Source organism: Ictalurus furcatus, chromosome 22, assembly GCF_023375685.1.
Source record: "Ictalurus furcatus strain D&B chromosome 22, Billie_1.0, whole genome shotgun sequence".
NCBI classification, from domain to species: Eukaryota; Metazoa; Chordata; class Actinopteri; order Siluriformes; family Ictaluridae; genus Ictalurus; species Ictalurus furcatus.
Genome location: NC_071276.1, coordinates 12,587,092 through 12,608,139, shown reverse-complemented (window position 1 = coordinate 12,608,139; position 21,048 = coordinate 12,587,092).

Genomic DNA, 21,048 nt, shown 5'->3' with positions numbered 1-21,048 from the left:
TAACATGCAATACACTTGCGCCATCTAGTCGCAGACATGGGCATTGCATGCAATTTGGCCTTCTGGAAATTGGGTGAGGTGATCTCACCAAACAACAAGGAACAGAAATAATTGGAAAAACACCGAAGCATAGGTATAGCAAAGGAAACAGATTTGTTATTATCCCTCTGTACAATATCATAATACTATTATCATTGTGATGCTATTAATGAAAAACTCGAGTCTTTCTTGGTGGTGGAAAAACACTCTAAAAAAAAAGCTAAGAACATAAATGGCCAAATCACTATTGCATCTGTGTTGTTTTAAGGAAAAAGAAATGAAACAACGGACAGAAAGGTGACTGAATTAATTACTGTAACTTATTAAACAAGCACTTTTGCATGAAATTCAGATCGCCTAGAAATTGGGTGGTCTGATACAAAATGTGCTATGTTCTATGTCGTTTAACACATTGGCATATATACACACACCAGGAAATAAAATCTGAAATTCTAAACTCCCTTCTGATATTCAACTTTTGATCTCAAACCTCAATATCTTCAGTCTACAACAATAACAAATGAATTGGCCTTGCTGCTCCAATAGTTTTGGAGGGGACTGTATATGTACTGTTGTATGTTGTACCACTGTTAGACATTGCAGTGGTGGCTCAGTGGTTCATATAGGTTGTGGGTTAAAATCTTAAGATATTCTTGAGCAAAGCCTTTAACCCATGACTACACAGCTGTTTATGCTTAATTTGATTGAACTACTGAATGAACAAAATGAACTCAAACATTGCAATATCCAAATTACTGAAAATATGAGGTCTTAATTAGAGGACAGTCTAGATGTGCAAAACTAAGAATTTGATACTAAAATGCTTTGCGTGGAGGAGTTGTCCTTGGTTCCTCTAGGGGGCAGTGGAGGCTCAGTGGTTCAAGCTTTGGGTCTTTGTAAGTTTGTGAGTTCAAATCCTACTACCGCAAAACTGCCACCTGCCATAGGACAAACTGCCACTGTTGTGGCCTTATTAGTGAAGTAATAATAGTATATACAAAAAAAAAAGATAATAATAATAAAAGAGGGGAAATTTCTATATTTAATAAAGTTTTGCATTGTAATTGGATACAGCTTTCCCATATTGTGACCTTAGTATTATAAAGTTCTGTCTGCTTTAAGCATGCATGAGAGACAGAACCTTATAATACAAAGGTCTCAACATATCTTTTAAGATCAACACATCTTTAATTGCATGTGTTATTCATATTATGAAAAAAGCAAACCGATTCCATATCAGCAGTCATACCCACTTTTATTTCTTGGTCTTTAGTTAGTAGTTTAAACACAACAGATGTAGTTGTAATGATTCTGCTTATGTTAGCCAATCTAGCATGAATAGCTTTGATGATAACACCTCGTACAATATATTTCTCACAAATATCATACTTAGAGCTGGGCTGTAATTTATCCAACAGCACAAAGACATGAGCTTGAACATAAAACCAGCTGACATGATAAAATGCGTTGACTGAAACATGACTCAACACTCAACACTCGCTGGTCCCAGCAGCCATGATGTCAGGTTTATTCAGATGTTCAATGACGGGGTTCCATGGAAGAGCTGAAGTGTTGATGTGTGGGAAGGCGAGAATCCTATTAATTAAAATCCAGAAAGACATAAATTCACCAGGCAGCCCGACACCGTGTCTGTCATCGGACCTTTGCTACTACTTTGATTAGTAGGGTAGTGTTTGATTTAAAGTTTCACACTCAACAATTATCCACAATGTCTTCACCGTGTGTCCAGAAGCTAGCAACTAGCAACATCAAAACTCAACATAAATTTACATGCTTTTATATTTTCAGGTATTTCTTTTTATGAGCAAATGGAGCATGAAAATGCAGGCTAACCAGCATAAAGAAGTACACACAGAGATGTATGATCCTAGACGAAGTGCTAGGTTTTTCAGACACCATTGCGTATGGCCACTGATGAACCAGAACAATAAAGCAGTTAGATCTTGAGTTAAGAGAATGTCTATATCTTAGAGAAGGACATGCCAAAAGCTCTCTGAAGACCTGAGCTAGCATGCAGGTGTGTAATCTTGAACCAGAGTATGTAGTAATGTGGTGAGGAGCTCTTTGGTGCCTGGATTGTGAGAAAGAGATGTTTTGAATTTCATTCTTGCTGCAACAGTGAGCCAGTGGTGTGATTTTGATAGGGGGAGACACATGAGAAAAGTTCAAAGCAGGTGCATTCTGAATTCAAGAGATAACTCCATAATTAGTAGCACTTTTAGCACTCTTGGTAAAGGTAAAAGATTACGTTTTCAGAATCGCTCATTTTACTTGATTCTTATAAGATGAAAGAAGCCCATCACTGAGAGCAATACAAACTGACATCAACAGGATAATTCTCCTAGGCACACTAGCAAATCAACCAAAGATGGACTCAAAAAGAAGAAATGGAGGGTTATGGAATGGCCTAATCAAGGCCGGGATTTGAATTGCATTGAAATGTTGTGGGGGATTTGAAACGGGCAGTACATGCAAGAAAATCTCAAACAACTTGCAACTGAAAGAATATTGCATGGAAGAGTGGTCAAAAATTCCAGCAAGCCTGGTGGACAATTATGCAAAATGCTTACAAAAAGTTATTTCTGCTAAAGGGGGAATACTAGCTTCTGAGGCCAAGGGTGTACTTACTTTTTCCACAGAAGAATCTCACATCTATTGATATTTCTGTCGAATAAATGATTGAAAAAGCAAATTTTCCTTGTGGTTTTGTTCAACTATATCAACTTTATTAATAGACACTGTTTCAAAAATGATCAAACGTTCGCTTGTCCAAATATGTCAAAAGCAAAAAAGCAAACAATTACTTATTTTTTCAAATGATTGATCTCTCTCTCTCTCTCTCTCTCTCTCTCTCTCTCTCTCTCTCTCTCTCTCTCTATATATATTAGTCCCGAACGTCTCAATGCATAGGGGAAAGTAGCACTTTTTAGCAAAATGTCTTCCAAAATTTTTCATACGTTGTTTATATTATATACAGTCAAAAAATAAGTAAAAAAAATGAAAAAATAAGTACACCCCATGAAAATGGTTGGCTTTTTTTTTTTTTTTTTTAAATGTAATTTAATTAATTAATTAATTTATTTATTTTACATATTTGGACAAGCAAACATTTGATCAGTGAAACAGTGAAACCTTTGAAACAGTGCCTATTAATAAAGTTGATACACTCTATCAAATGACACATAAAATTGACATTTTGCAGAAATTACCACAATTTAAATTAACAAAAAAACAGATCAGTCACATGGAAAAGGTAAGTACACCCCTACATTTATCACACCTTCAAATCCATAAAATTTGAATCAGGTGTTCAAGATCAGGTGCCAGTGATTAGAACCTGCTTAGGGAGTGCAGGTGGAACCTGTCTTATTTATACCCCTCTCATATCTAGTGTCTGGTGTTCCCTTTATTATTGAGGTGTGTGGTGTCATCATGCCAAGATCTAAAAAGTTCTGTAAGGCCTTCAGAAAAAAAAAATTGTTGTGGATGCCTATGAGTCTGGCAAGGGAGTTAAAATGAACTCCAAATTATCTGAAAATGATTTGAGTAACTTCCTGCTTCCTGATTTGTTTGTCTACTTCCTTATTTCTCCCATTCCTGTGCTACCTCTGCCTTATTCAACTGCAACTGTGATCTGTTTCTTGTTATTGGTCTTGTTAGGGCTCAGTTGGTTGTGTATACATATCCATTCCATATCCAAGAAAAAAAGGCTTCCTAATGGGGTTGTTGGAAGTTTAACTGTTCTAGCTTTCTAAGAGAGTTCTACTTAGAGCTTTTGCTAAAGTAAACCTTCTCTTGTAGGGCTTAATGTCCCTGGAGAGACAAGCAGAGGAATCTTTTAGGGAGTTTTTTTTTTTTTTTTGAGGTACATTGCATTTCTAAGCCAGTGTTGAGTTTCCCCCCCCCCCAGTTATCCTAGTTTCTTGTTTTTCTAGGTACTTGTTCATGCCAAAAGTTGTTCATTCCAAAATACTAACTGACAGTATTTACAGTATTACTCCCATTTATAGTTTTCTTAGTTTCATAGTTTCTAATGTTGACCCCCTGTCTGCCTGTGTTTAAATGTGTATTATGAAATAGGTAGGATATATACCTTTGTCAACCCTGTCTAAGATTCCTATGACTCCTGCTATGATCTTTGAACACAAATTTAGGAAAACCCTGAACACATTCTGCTTCCTCTGGTTCTCACTGCTTTTTTTAGGCATGTAGTATCTATTATGTCATTTTTCTAATGACAGCAGAAAACCTATATGCAGAACCTACATGCAGGTGCTTTTGAGTGACATTTTCATACATAACAGTAAGTCTGTGTTAGTCTTGTCTTGACTGCAGATGGATAGCCACCCTTGGCCCACGGTTCCTGGCTTCAGCAACTCTGCAAGACACTCAGTGTTAAAACAACAAGATCAAGTGCAGGCTGAGAGAAGACTGAGAGACTGAAGTGCTTCACCATCCTTTGGCCCATTACCTCCCCACAGGTGTGATCATTAATCACTGGTGTTTTCACAGCTGGTCATATCCATGGCTACACACATACACACACACACACACACACACACACACACATACACACACATATATATATATATATACACACACACACACACACACACACACAATTGTACGGGTACCCATATGAAGGTGCGTGTACATATAACACACAACACACACTTACATCATAATGTAAAACAGCATACAGTGTCCATCATTTTGGTACATCACTTTCTACAGTGGATAAAAAAGTCTACACAACCCTGTTTTAAGAATATTGAATTATTATTATTATTATTATTATTATTATTATTATTTATTTATTTATTTATTTATTATTATTATTTATTTATTTATTATTATTATTATTTTTTCTTACAATAAACTGGTTGCATAAGTGTACACACCCCTTAACTAATACTTTATAAAAGCACATTCTGCTTGTAATACAGCACTCATCTTTTTGGGTAAGAATCTACCAATTTAGTACATCTTGATTTGTCTATTTTATTCCACTCTTCTTTGTAAAAATGCTCCATATCTATCACATTGTAAGTGGATTTCCTGTGCACAGCACTCTTCATGTCAGTCCACAGGTTTTCAAAAGGATTTAGATCTGGGCTGTGATTATACCATTCCAAAACTTTGATCTTCTTCTTCTGTAGATGGACCTTTGTTGACTTGGATTTGTGATTTGAGTTGTTATCGTGCTGGAATTTGAGATTTTTCTTCATCTTCATCTGTCTAACAGAGGCCTGTAGGTTATTGTAAAAAAAATGGATTGGGATTTGGAGCTATCCATAATTCTCTCTATGTCTACTAGAGCCCCAGTCCCATCTGAAGAGCCCCAGGCCCATAGCATGATGCTGCCACCAACAAGCTTCACCATGGGTATGGCGTACTTTGGGTGATATGGGGTCTTGCTTATCTTTTGGATTTATACCCAAAAAGTTCTACAGTTATCACATACAGTAAGACCATGATTTGGGATTATTTAGTTAGGCTTTTTCTTCCAAGAGAAAGTGTTTATTTCTAATCACCCTAGACCATATGTGAAGAAAATGAGAGGCTGTTGTCACATGCAGGGAGTGACTAGTTTTTGCCAGGTATTCCTGCAGCTCCTTTAATGTTGTCATAATTTCTCTTGCCAGCCTTCCTGATAAGTTTTCATCTTGTACTTTTGTCAGTTTTGGAGGGATGTCCTATTCTTGTTAATGTTAATATGGTTCCCAATTTTCTCCACTTGTTGATGATGGCCTTCACGGTGTTCCATGGTACATCTAGTGTTTTGGAAATTCTTTTGAACCCCTCACCTTTCAACAGAGAATCCATTACATGCTTTGTTAGCTCTTTGAGAACCGTGACTTCAGCAGGCAGATGAAACCAAGAAGTAGAAAATCCCATGGAAACAGCTGATCTTTATTTGGGGTTAATCAGAATCATTTCATTGATTGGGATAGTCTCTGGATCCAATGTGACACTGACCTGGATAAAGCAGTTACTAAAAATGAATGAATGAATGAATTTCTATAATAACCTTGGGTTTTATATTCCCACTGTGGATGTTTCAGTCATAAAAGCCTAAGCCATTCTATAATCTTTGAGTCTGGCTGCTGTAACAAATCCCATTAGGGCCATCACAAACTCTGGGCTTGATGGCTGAAGCACATTTGTAGAGATTTTGAGACTGTACTGTCCATTCCTCTATTACATTTATCATCTCAGACCAAAACGTTAGTTTAATCAGTTTGCCTGTTTCTAACATCTGTTATCTCGTACCAAATATATTAAAGATAAGAATGTGATTGTGTAATAAATACAAACACATGCACAGCCCATTCTTTATTACAAATCAACCTGACAAGCATTTTACCCTTTAAATCCGAGATAGAAAATGATGACTCCTGCCTTTGTAGCTACACTTCTCTTTATGTAATACAATCTCTTATTGCTCTCATTATGCTTCTTTTGAGATAAAAAGAGCATGATCAAACAAAGCTAGAAAGTTTTGGCATAAACTACCACTTTGATCAAGCCAACCAAAGGATACGACTATATTTCACACTTCAACCACCTTTTAGCCTTCTCCTGATTAAATGAATGGGTTTAATATGAAGAATAAGCTCCTATTGAATGCATCCTAGAAGTTAAATTTGGAACCAGTGAGCTATAATACCTCTGGTTTTAAAAAGAGATGCTTTCAGCAGATTTAGAAAGATATTTAGAGACCTTGAAAAATACCAGCGACCTTGTAGCTGTGATGTGGCAAAACTACCAATTGCACCACTGTGCTGTCCATATGCAATATTATTAAAACTTTAGCCTGAACTTTAACTGTGAGCACTGGGTAATGTTATAACGTGCAGTTCATATTTTGTAGATAATGTCCAGATCCAGTATCTACATGTTTCTGTGGTATTATTTCATATATAATTACTCTTACTGTGAGATGGCAGACAACAGCAATGCTAATTCATTTAATTCACAGTATGTTCATCATGCTACAGTGAGGTAAAGCAAAGTGAGAACATGATCACTATAACATCTCAGAGAAAAGGCTCAAGTTGTTATTTTTTATAAACGTTTTACATGCAGGGCAACATTTATTTCAATAATCATTATTTGTACTCCTCCTCCACCACTGACAACATGTTTATTCTACGTTTCCAGTCCACTAGGTGCACTATTTATTACAAACAATACTTTATTTATTAATCTGCGCTCTACTGTAGAACAGCTATTGCAGATCCTTGTATCCAGCCTCATTAAAAGATTCCTAGCAAACACAGAATGACATTTGGTTAACATTTGGTCAACCTTTGTTTCTTTTTGGGGGATTTTGGGAACCATTTCATAACGTTCTGTTATGTAACATGTAACACTCTCTAATGGTTATATGACACCTGACAAGGAACGCTAGCCAAAGGTTGTTTTTCAGTATTATTATTATTTTTTTTGTAACTACAGACTAACCTTTGTTTGTTTTTGCCAGATTGGTGTCATTTTTGTAACCACAAACTAACATTCTGGGAATGTTCCTGTAACATTCTCTTAGTTCTCAAATTTGTCCAAGGTTGCTTTTAGATTTTTAAATAATGTTCAAACTAATGGTCCAGGCACAGACAGTCTTTTTATATAAACATTTACGATACATAGAAATATAACAGACAGCCCACATATTTCAGTATTCAAAAGAGAATGTGGATCAAGTAATATTCTGTATTACAGACTTGATTATATATATAAGAAAACAATGAATAATTACGCTTTACCTAAAACATTTTAGAGATTTTTAGTATAAAATCATTGTGGGCTTGTTGCCTGCTCTATAAAATGCAGAGTAAAACATACATTCTGGTTGTCTCATGGCTTCTTGGTTCTTGTTTTTTTTTCCCCCCATTGGTTTAGCGATCTTGATGTCTGAATAACAGAGATAACATTGCGTTTTTGTCTTAGGCATTTGAGTTGATAGTGGTTTAATAATAATTTGGAATTTGTTTATTTACAATTCATATAAGTGTAAAATAGTATTTTGTCATTTTAGCCTTAACAGCCATGTCTTTTTATAATTAAGCCAAACAAATGTCTTTTAGCTACAGAAGACATGGAAAACTATGGAACTAGGACTGGGATGTGAAAACAAGGGGACGAAGAAACTACATATCTGTCCAACAGCTTAGGAATAATGCAAGCAGGATGTCATGATAGCAGGACATGATTGATGGAGTTGATGATGGTGTGACATCTGTTAATATTGGAGCCATATTTCAGAATTGAGGTGATATAAACTGTTCACGTATTTGAAGTGCATGCAACAAAAAAATGTTTAAATATAGTTCAGGAAAGGTTTTCATTTTTGTGGTATTTGGGAAATTACAGTCCCACTCAGTTTTACTTTTGTTTCTTTATTATGGATCATGGGCCAGGAAAGAAAACAAGAGAGAAAAGCCAGGAGTTAAGTCAGCCAAACCCTGGGAAAAAATTCTCAAATATGAACAAATCATGATAGCTTTATTTCTTTTGGAAGTGTTCATTGATATATTAACCACGAAATGATTATGCGGTGATTATAAATCTTTCCATATTTATTAAGCCATGATTAAATTTGTGACTATTAAAAATAGGCAATTCATTATGATATAACAATATCGATTCTTAAGCCACAACTTTAATAAAATTCCTCTCTTCTACCCTGTAATGTAAGAGGTGAATCTATATTAATTATAATGCTTGATAGATATATCTTTTAAAATAATAATAATAATGTCATAGTTCTGTAACCACCAAACAGAGTGGATGATTAATAAATGAAATAAATGCATTGCAGGTTTGCAATAGGCTGAAGCTTTGGGAATTTTTAAATGTTTATCTTTGCTAAATAAAAGAGCCCAGCTTGTCAGAATAATTGTTTTAAAGTACTCAGACTTGAATGCAATCTCATATCTGCTAATGTCAAATAAGTATGTCAAGTTCTTTTCAAATCAAAATCATCTTTAAAAATGAAAGGACAGAGAGACAACAGGTGCACCCATTTTGCTTTCATATGCAGTGAAGTAAAAGGAAATGGAGGAAATTAGAGGTGCTTTTTGAGGCAAGTGGCCCCCAGTATGAACGCGGCCCACGGAGTTCCTGAATGCTTCTTTTCCAGCAGATTGGATCGGATGAGTGGTGCTACACAGCAGGGATGAATCAGAGTTAAACCCCCCCAGTTCTTGTCACAACAATATGCACCCCCTTCATTACAACCACCTCACACGTCCTTACACACACAGGGTGGAGTGTGGATGCCTCTGGCAGTACTTGTTAAAACAGGAGGATGGGTGTTCTTCTATTCTTCAAGGTGTGTGGTAAACCTATGTGTACAGCATGAAAGTATTCATTTTCTAATATTGATATTCATTTGATAAGATAAGATAAGATAAAATAAGATAAGATAAGATAAGATCCCAAGGGGACATTATAGTGTTCCAGCAATGCATAAAAGACAAGGCACAAACACACATAAGAAATAAATATAATTGAATATAAAGTAAGAATAAAGAATTAATAAAAGTTCAAATAAAATAAAGTAAGATAAATATTGAAAATATTGAAAACTAAAAAAAATATTTAAAGGTAAATATATAAATATGTATGCACCTGTCATGACTGTCACTGATAGGATGCGTGAGTCTACAGTCTGGGCTAGAAAGAAATCAGCCCCAGCCTTGCTTCTTTGGTAGATAACAATTTATCTACTAAAAAAGTTCAAGAAGTCTAAAATGATATGTGGTTGAATCCTGCAACAAGACAACAATCCAAATGATAAATTAAAATCAACAGAAAAATAGATTTTCAAAGGCTTTGACAAGAACCGCTTGGCTTTAACATCTGGCCTACTATGGGATAACATCTAACAGATAAAGTAAGTTGGGAAGAATAGAGGCAGTAGATTATCTTTACAACCAGGATAGTAGAAAAGCTGTTCAAAGGGTATGAAGGAGTTTGGAGGCAGTTATAGATGATGTGTGAGCACAGAAGTTTTTAGAGAATTAGAGAATATTTATATTATATTCAGAAAGGGAAATGAACATTTTTAAACCAACAGGCCTATCATTTCTATCTTTAATTATTTATACCTTAATCGTTTTCGTTTAATAGTGGATGGTTATAAGACAAAATACATTTGACTTTTGCACTTAGTTTCTATCTAAGTGCTCAGCGAGGCTTGACCTTGAGTCCCAGTTCAGAGAACACACCACTTGAGCTCCTCTCCTCTATTCAATTAACTCCATTCAGTGGTTCCAGTATCCTGACCCAGTGTCTTGGCTAATACGATCAGACACTGCTTAATTGAAGTCCATAAAATCTTCTCATGCTGCTGCACATAATACAGCAGACCAGCATGTGCAAACCAGAACTGAGCATTCTTAAGAAAGCTGTTCCAGGAGATCAATCCGGCTTTCTTTCAATAAAACTGACTATTTCCAGCCTCGAGCAAGGGTGTGGAAGTCCAGTAGAAAACAATTTGAGTATTACACTGCGATTGCTGAATTCCATTGCATTAATAAACAATGTAAACAATTTAATCATAAACGCTGTATTTGAAAAGTGGGGCTTTATAACACATACATATGCATTGTGTAAATCCAGTAAAGCAATGTTGCAGGAGTTATAAAAGGCTTATTTCAAAACTCGTGCAGTGACAATAGAGGTTTAAATGAAAGATGAGTGGAAGCTTTAATTATCAATATAGTTACTGCAAATGTTTACTTTTTTTTTTTATCTTGCTTGCTATGAGTTGCTCTTTATTAATAGCACATTCATTAAACTTTAAGACAGCTACTGTATGAAGCAACCATTCCATTCATATTCATTACTGCTTTAGTTTGCGAACATGAAAATAATTAAAATCAGCTGACATGAGAGCCATGTAACTCAGTGCTGTAAAGTCAAGTTGTAGAAGCTATACTTTACATTGGTGCTTTATAAGTTTTTAATGCAAATGAGCCCCTACTTGTAAGTTAAATGTGACTGAATATCATATAAACATCATTATCATATGAACACCATACAAATGTGATTCAGTATGAATATCATATAAAATGATTCAACATGAATACCATATGGATGTGATTCATTGTGAATACCATATAAAAATTATTCAATATCATATGAATGTGATTCAGTAAATACACTACCAAAAAGGTAATGCTGAGAACTTCACAGAAGATATTTCAAAGCTTCATGAATGTGTTTCAAGACAAACGTACAACTTGGAAATATTAAAAAAATATACACTTAGCAAATGTACAGATAACAGTTTTGTTACCGGCCCACAACAATTATTGAGACTTCTTCTTCTTTTCATGTACTGACAAAGTCATATTACATAAAACTTCTATCTGTTTCACAGATATTCCTTCATTATCACAGAATGGTCAAATAGTGTATGCTATTATAGCTATTAATATTGAGCAAATTTAAATGACACCAGTTTACATGGTTTGCATCTCCCTTTCGACTACGACTATTTTTTCAAGATGAGCTCTCAGGAGCGGCATAAAGCATCCTCATCGGCATCATTATCATCATCCTCCTCCTCCTCCTCCTCCTCCTCCTCAACCGGACACTCGAGCTGTCAATCCAAATCGCACTAGCCAATGAGAGGTTTGTGCCAGTATGGTGAACCTAAACTTGTGGAATGTAAACGAAAATGGCAGCGCATTCATAAACCATGATTAGTGAAAACGAAGCGTAGAAAACTGTTAATAAAGAACACTGATTATTTGAAGACCATGTAAATTTTGAGTGTTTTTCTTCTTTCTCATTGTATATTTTTTGTTTCCTTCTTGAAAAGTTACATTCAATACTTTTGGCACAAATTTAATTCCATACTATAGCCCTAAAAAAACATTTTTATTATTATTAATAAGCCCTGTTGTGGTCTACTACTTTAGTTTGAATCAAAATACCACCAAATGAAAGTAATGGTACTTACAGTGCATGGAGAGTGTGTAAGCTTTTTTGTGTTACTTATGGTAGCATTAGTAGTTCATCCAATGCAGAGAGACAGGAACCTTTTTAAGTGCGTTGTAAATCTTAAAATCTATATACAGTATGTGGCAGGCATGTCATAAAAGATGGTTGGCAGAATCTTGAGCACCATTATATTTTCAGAGACAAAACTGTTTATGCTCATGTAAAATGAACATTTTAAAACCATTAAACACAGCAATTGAACAAAAACTGTAAGCGGTAAGGCGAAGGTCAAGAACAGGCCTGTAAAGTCAGTTTTGCTTTTTCAACATTTCCCTGAAAATTATAGATATTTTATTATTGAGGCAAAGCCAGTGGAAGAACACTAATTCCCCTTGATATGATGGAACAAATTAAACAGCGAGGGCTTTTAGACCTAAATTTGATATTCAACGCTTTTATGCAGCCACAATACATAATTATTGCTTTTATTGCCGTATAAACTATGATGTTACCTTGTAATTTGATGGTTGCACACATAGCAATTTGGCGACCTTAGCTATGCTTTGGCTTTGTTTGTTTGCATATTTATATAACGAGTTCTGCTTCTCCGAAAAGACCAGTGTGTAATTTTCGCTGGGTGTGGGATTTTTTTTTCTCTCTTTTCAAGACCCTAAAAAAGCAACACTAGATCATGACTCATGTGGGCTATAGCAGTGAGACTAATGACTTTTTCTTATAACCAAGTCAGACATTAGAAGGCTTACTGACACTTCAATGTCAGTGTACAGTCATTATAACATAAAAAGGATCCCCTAAAGGCCAAATTAATCCAATAATAATCAGGTCTTAATCCATCTGTAAGCAATCAAATATCAAGGAAATAATCAGTCACCACTTAAAGTGCTATGCTGTGACTCAAAGTTTGAGTTCAACACGGATTACGTCTAGAAAGCCACTGCTAGTGCTTTTACTTCAGCAATATGTACAATACTGTAATTTTGCCTCTGTACAGCACCCCAATGGAATGGTTGAAATGAAGCAATCAAGATGAAATTGAAGTGTAGACTTTCAACTTTAATTCATGGGTTTTATGAAAATCTTGCATTAACCATTTAATTACAGCCATGTAACAGGACCAAAAGTAATTGGACAAATATGTGGGAAATAAATATGCTTACAAGTAAAAAAAAAAAATTTTGTTTTTGTTCCATCATATACTTCACTGTAAAACCGGATAAGTTCATTTAACTCCAAAAATTTGAGGAAACTAATTACCTCAAAATTTTTAAGTTGATAAATCAATTTCTTTAAGCCAAATACACTTAAATATAACAAAAATTAATTTTAAATTACAAAGTTTGAGTTAAATTTTTGTTATATTAAAGTGTATTTGGCTTAAAGAAATTGATTTATCAACTTAAACATTTTGAGGTAATTAGTTTCCTCAAATTTTTGGAGTTAAATGAACTATCCAGTTTTACAGTGTGTTCCAATGCATATCCTCTTCAAATTTACACAAATAATGTACTTAGACTTTATGCAGTATGTATACTGTAAATATGAACAATGTATTCATAAGTATTAACAAAGATATATATAAAAATGAAATTTATCAAATTTGATTTGGCAAAAAAGTATTTGGACACCACAAACACTTTTGTAAAAAAAAAGCTGGTTTTGGCAAATACATGTAAGATGGTTAGAATGTTTGGTGTTGTTGCTTTGTTGAAACAGCTCATATTCTACATGGCTCCATTCATGTTTGCTTTGATGCCATGTAGTAGCCCTGTACCATTCATAGAGAAACAGCTCCATATACTGAAGCTCCCATTTGTGTAATTTCACTGTAACTGTAAGAGTTTGGTGTTAGGTGTAGGAATGGAGATGACTGTGATGGAAGTGCAGTTCATTATTGTTATGTTATTATGTTATTATTATTATTGTTCTTATTGTTTTCTGCGTAACTGTTGCTCCTGCTGCTTTAGGGTCACTCTGCAATTCTTTTCACGTGACTGCTGTCTTCTCTCTTACCTTCTTTATCATTAGTCCGAGAGCGTGTTATGAAATTTTGCATGGTGCACCTGTCCGGGGACGATTTCCACCTGCATATTGTTTAATCAGTTGTACTGACAGGGATGTTTAAAGTCTTTGCTATGGCTCTGTAGCTTTTTTCATTTGATTGTTGTTTAATAATGTGGTCCCTGAGAACTTCAGCTCTTTGGTTATACTTATGGATACATATTTTGTGTTCATATTTGTAAGTACAAAGTCAAATGACAATAAGTGTCTAAATTTGAAGTTGATATATGCACTGGAAGTATAGTAAATAACAAAAAGTGCCCGAATACTTAATTACTGACTGTACTGACTGTATTTGTCTTGTATTCTGTGCTTAAAGTTGTTTTAGATAAAACCATGTGTCAAATGAGCACGTGTAAATTATTTGCCAATAAGAGATTTTTGAAAGCATTTTTGTGAGATAGAGCAAAGTACTTTGAATCATCATTTTCTTGCATTACAGCAGCTTCATGCTCAATTCATAGAAATTCTATCTATATCTATTTGTATTTTGTATGAAAATGTATGAACCCTGACCAAAATCTTAACTGTTCAGGGGTGTGTTTCCCAACTTAAGGCTGTCCAACAAAAGTCAGTGACTTTTGTTGCAAGGAGGGCATTTATCAGGCAAACAGCCAAGTGGCCAAGGGTAACTCTCAATATAACACTACCGCCACCATGCTACACTGTGGGGATGGTGTTCTCAGGGTGATGAGCAGTGTTGGGTTTCTACCAAATCTAGCCCATGTTTTCTGGTTCCACATGTAGATATGTATTCTCAAAATATCGCAATCATGATATCAAATGTTTTAAGTGGTGCGGCCACTGATGTGATAATCACCCAACTCCTGTAATGTTATCCTGTAATCTGTTCGAACTTTTAGCTCAAAGCAACATTAACAAAATTCCTATGAGCCTATCAGTATGAGCTTTCTCTCCCTAATGTGGGTAATGAACGCCATGTCCCTGCATGCCTCGACAACGGCCCTGTCCTTGCTCCATCTCACTGGAGTAATAACACCTGCATTAATCAAGGACTCTCTATAAGACATTCTCATTCTCTCAGTCAGTGCTCAGCACACCATGCCACCATTCCCTTACCTTCGTTCTCAGTTTACTTCCATGTCTATGTGCTTTGTTGTTATTTACATTTACATTTATGGCATTTGGTAGATGCCCTTATCCAGAGTGACTTACATTTATCTCATTTATACAACTGAGCAGTTGAGGGTTAAGGGCCCAACAGTGACAGCTTGGCAGTGCTGGGGTTTGAACTCATGACCTTATGATTAGTAGTCCAATGTCTTAACCACATTATTCCTAATCATTGATTACATTTTACATATATGCTCTAGTCTTCTGACCATTGCAGTAGTGTAGTGTAATTAATTTCTGATATTTCTAATTCAAAATCTGTGTGCATGTCCTGTTTACATCTAGTTTAACTTCTCATCTTCTTTCACACTCATAACTCATCTCACACACACATTCTGTTTTGTATTTGTTTTGCACTGTGTTTAATAAACCTCCCACAACGTGTGGGAATGGGAACAGATAATTTGTCGTGCGAGATCAGTCTTTTTCTTGTGATGCCAACTCCATCCTCTGCTTTAGACACATCACAAGGTACTCTGGTTCCCATGAGACCCCCTGCCTAGTTCTTGCTTAATCACAGCCCTTAGCTCCGCTGTAATTCCTACAGTCATTTAGCATTTATTAAATCATGATCATGATCCTTCTTGACCTCCTGAACACACACACACACACACACACACACACACACACACACACACACACACTTACTGCAACTATAAACACTAACCCTAACATTAACTTTAAGACCCAAATGGAAATCTTGGCAACACTTTCTATAAAAGCCGTATCTGCAATGCACTATGAACACATATCATGTTATAATGATATAATCTGGACAGCAGTGTACAGATTTATTTATGAACATGAACTACACTTTTTTTTAAGCAATCATCATTATGCATTACCAATACCAAAGAAGCACAACCCCACTTTGTATAGTGCATTATGTTTGACCTGCCTTGATACTGTTTTCTTTCCTGGTAATAGCACAGACATTCTCAGTAAATCATTTTTAAAAAATGGAAATGTCATTGGTACAATATACTGATTTAATGATGTAACAGAATACAAATACATTATTCGGATTGAACAAATAATGCGTCCTAAATGACTGAATGCAGATACAAACAATAGGTGTAGTATATACAGTATGTATATGTACAACTTATATAATATTTAAGTTATAACCTCACATGTATGTTAATAGTTAATCCATCCATTTTCCATACTGCTTATCCTACACAGGATCACGGGGGAGTCTGGAGCTCAAGGGAACTCAGAGCACAAGGTGGGAGACACCCTGGATGGGCCAGACACCCTGGACAACCCATCACAGTGTCACACACCTTCACACACTACAGACAATTTGGAAATGCCAATCAGCCTACAACACATGTTTTGGACTGGGGAGGAAACCGGAGTACCTGGAGTGCAAGGTCAGCACATACAGGGCAGAGACAGGATTCGAACCCCCAACCCCAGAGGTGCGAAGCAAACATGCTAACCTAAGCCACTGTACCCCCCAATGTCAATAATCTACCCTCATATAGTATACTCATATCTACTCATAGTGTACTCATATCTGCTAACAATCCATACTGTATTATATCCATTGCTAGACACATCATAACATGGTATAAATATATTTATAGGTCATTGTACCTCTGGCTTTCATGGAACGTTTTACAGAAAGTTTTAACAAAATCCTTTGGATCTTCAGTTTTCAAATAAAATCTGCACTTTTTAAAACAATGCTGTTCTACAATTTCCATGACTACCGTCATATATGTGTCATTATTGGGGCAATTTACTTTGGCACTCCTTTGATTCAATATAAACCTTGACCAACTGAAAGAAGCTGTTGATAGTTATTTATTGCAATTGCAATTATCCTCAATTACACACATATACATTCTCCTCTTAACTAGTTACTCTGCAATCTGCACTCCTCTGACATTCCGCACACTGCACTTTGTATTGTTACTACACATAACATACTTGCATATATTGTACCTCTCTATTTTTGCACATTCCTGTACAAATATTTCTTATTTTTTATTATTTGTCATTTTTAATTTAGTCATTTAAATGCACAGTCTAAAGAGGAGTAGGGCAGGTTTTCATTTCCCTGCAAGTTATATACTGTATATAACGGTGTATGTGACAAATAAAATCTTGAATCTTGAATCTTAAAGCCAGTCTCACCCTTGACCCTCTGTTCGAACTTTCTGTTATCAGTAACTTTTCACACTGCTATCTTATTTTCCTCACTGCTGATTCATCCTTATTGAATCCTGATAAGACACTGATGCATGAAGACTGGACACTGATTTTTACACCAAACCAAGGATACGCTAACTAGTAATAAATATTAATCCTTTATAAATAATCAAATGCTTTTATATATGAACCTGATCATGCCTGAGCAGATCTCTCTGACAGGGTGTGTTTACAGGCCTTGGGGCTGTGCTCTCTTCTCCTCGACCCTCCATCCGTCTGCCAAGTCCATACAGACGGACAGGTGGCCTCTCATTGTGTGAGAGGCCCCGGCGCTCCTCATCAACCTATGCTCTGATCGCAGTAATAGCCTTTAAGTACACCTCCATTACAGCTCTAAATGAGGTCTCCTGTGGGCCTACAGTACAATCCTAGGCTGCCACGGAGCAAAGACTCTGGAAAAACTTTACAGTAATTGTCTGGAAAAAAAAAAAAGCAGAACTGGGAAAGAAAGGGTCGTTAATCACGCAAGGGTGAGGACACAAACAGCTGCATGCTCAAATATGCATGCGTGAACATTTACCACATATGTCACACACCAGGACTGTATGAGTCACATGTTCTTCATTTAGTTTCACATATGCATGCATTCATTTGGCATATGCTTTGATTCTAATGTGACCTACAAAGTAAGATTGAATCCAATCCAAGCATGTAGCTAAGCAGTTTTGAGTTAAAAGCCTTGCTTAAGGGCTCAATACTTTTTTCTGGCAGTCATATGCATGATATTGTACTGATGTTTTTGAGTTTTACGGAGGAAATTATGTCATTAGAGTGTTTCATGTTTACTCTGTTACTTAGTGTTAACACTATTAGGGAAGGTTGTAATGGCAGTTTCTTTCTCTTCATGTTCTTCTTTAATCCTGTGTGGAAAAATAACAGATTAGGTGATTATATGAATGATATGTGATCGGGTGAAAAACATGCATGTAAACACACAATATCCTGTAAACATTGTGATCATACGTGAAAAAGAATTATTCACATGAGAAAATGAGAAGCATTAGAAAACAATCAAAAACAACCACTCACTACATGCGAAACTTCTATGTCTTTCTGTAAGGAGTCTCATCAGTATGTATGCAGTGTGCTAATATGCTAACAGGACTAATATATTGAACTTTTACATCAGCACCACTAAAAGGACAGTTTATGCTTGCTAATACAATATAAATTCTTTTTGAATTGGGTGCTTACCAGAGTACACAGGGACCACTATCTCTGGAAGTTTGGAAATTTCCTATCTATGTTTGGAAGTATTAAGCATGGGAATTTGGTGTAACACTGCAGTGAGTTGCCATAATTTTTGGACACAAACAGGTACAGGTACATTAAAACCAAATAGTTAATCAATCATCCATCCATCCACCCATCTTCTATACCGCTTAATCCTTTTCAGGGTCACGGGGAAACCTGGAGCCTATCCCAGGGAGAATGGGGCACAAGGCGGGGTACACCCTGGACAGGGTGCCAATCCATCACAGGGCACAATCACTTACACATTCACACACCCATTCATACACTACGGACACTTTGGACTCGCCAATCAGCCTTTAATCAATCATTATCTAGCTAATAAATACCTATCCATAGCTTTTATGTTTTGTTTTGTTTTTGCTAAGGCTCTGTCTTGGCATTTTACAGTTTTCCTGTGTGGAAGAAAATGAGAGAATCTCTGAGGTGAAATATGTGAAAAATAGATACTAAATGCCCAAGGTTTCAGCATCAAGACATAAAAAAAACTCCTTAGTGAAGCATTTTCATTCTGGTGAGTTGAAAATTGTGTTGGTGAGTTAGCAACGATTAGCAATATGTTCTTTGTGAGCTTAGCAACAATTAGATACTCGATCGTAATGTAGAAAGCCGAAGAAACAAATGACTATAACCAGATTTTCACACTCTTAGATTGTATAAATCATATTTTGCACATTAAATGAAGCCTCTTTTGCTTAATACAAGGAAAGGAATTTGAGTTTATTTGAACTGTGATCTATTATCAGTGTAACTTCTTAAAAATTTTATTTTTTTATTGTAAGTAAATTTTACTGTAATGCTTTATTTAAGCCATATCTGTTATTTTTCCTTTCCTCAAAGCCCAGCTGGCACCATCAACCATGCCACAGTCACTGGGTCACTGAGATCACATTCTCCCCTCATTCTGATGTTTTATGTGAACATGAGCCCATGCCCTGTTTCGCCGCTGCAACATGTTTAGCTGATTGGATCATTTCAGGAATGAGCAGGTGAACAGGTGTTCCTAATAAAGTGGTTGTGCATGTATATTTCACTTGTATTTATATCCAATATATCCAATGTGAGGTGTTAGTTTAGAATTGGAGGTGCTGCAAAACGAACTTACCAAACTGTCACAAATGGCCTGAACATTATAGCCTATAATTTGAGTTAACCTATATTGTTTTTTCCCCCTCTAAACATGCTCTTCATAATCTAAATAACAGTTTATTAATACTTTATTCATACTTAATTGTGTGTTAATAATTTTTTAAAACCTCAACTCATTATATTAATTAACAGAATGTGTTAACAAGATGCTAATTCTTAACTATAACCATTATAAATGTCTATTCATATATGACCCAGAGGCTGTTAATGTAAATATTCTTCATTGTTTCCTGATGCTTGCATGTATTATTGCTTGTATTAATCGATCATTATGAAACCATCGGATAAGTATCAATACATTCTTATTTGTGGAGCTTATAGTAAAGCGTTGCTGTTATTTCTGACAAGGATTAGTAAAGGATTTTTGTCTAGTAGTCAGAACTTCAGTAGTCAGACTCTTGATTTCATTCATGCTATTCACTATGAACACAAGAGGGCGCTCTACCTCGGATTTTAACAATTCTTGAGGGACTTCATACAGCAGAAGTAGAGTATAACGCAAGAGCAGACAACAGCAAACAAACAAACAAACAAACAAACGAAAATGTCATGTAAAACCAATTTTAATATAAAAGATGTTGCTTCAAACTATTTTCTTCAGCGAAACGTAGAAACTTAGAGAAAAGTAGTAAAAGCAATAAATTTAGTTATACCAAAAATGCTATTTCTAATGCAAGTAATGTATATAAATTATTCTTAATGACGCTGATACTCACAAAAACAAATATTTAATGATCATGTCTTTGTGTATAATAATTACTTGGGTGTGAGGAGAGAAGCATTAACGAAATTTCATAGACATCTGCCCTAATAGAGTGGTATGAAAACCAAACTAAATAAGATGTTCACACACTCCAGGTGATGGATTTCAAAGAGGCCCCATCTTAAAATAATCAAACCTGTGGTGTTTGACACAGTTTGGGTTGGACAGCTGTTCTCCCTTGGGCTTATATCAGCTCAGCTTTGTGTTCCATCACCTGTGACGTACCACTATAGCTGGTCTTCAAAGGTTTCATTACTTGACGCCCTACACTGCAGAACTTTTCTCCCCCCTGAGTGTTAAGAGTTATAGAGAGCAAACGACCCCAGATCAGGACTAGAGGCTAACTTTGGCCGGTCCTTAAAAGAGTGCTGAAAAATGCTTCCAGAGCCTCTTAACTATTTTTTTTCCTCATGCCTCATTTTTTCCTTCCTCACAGT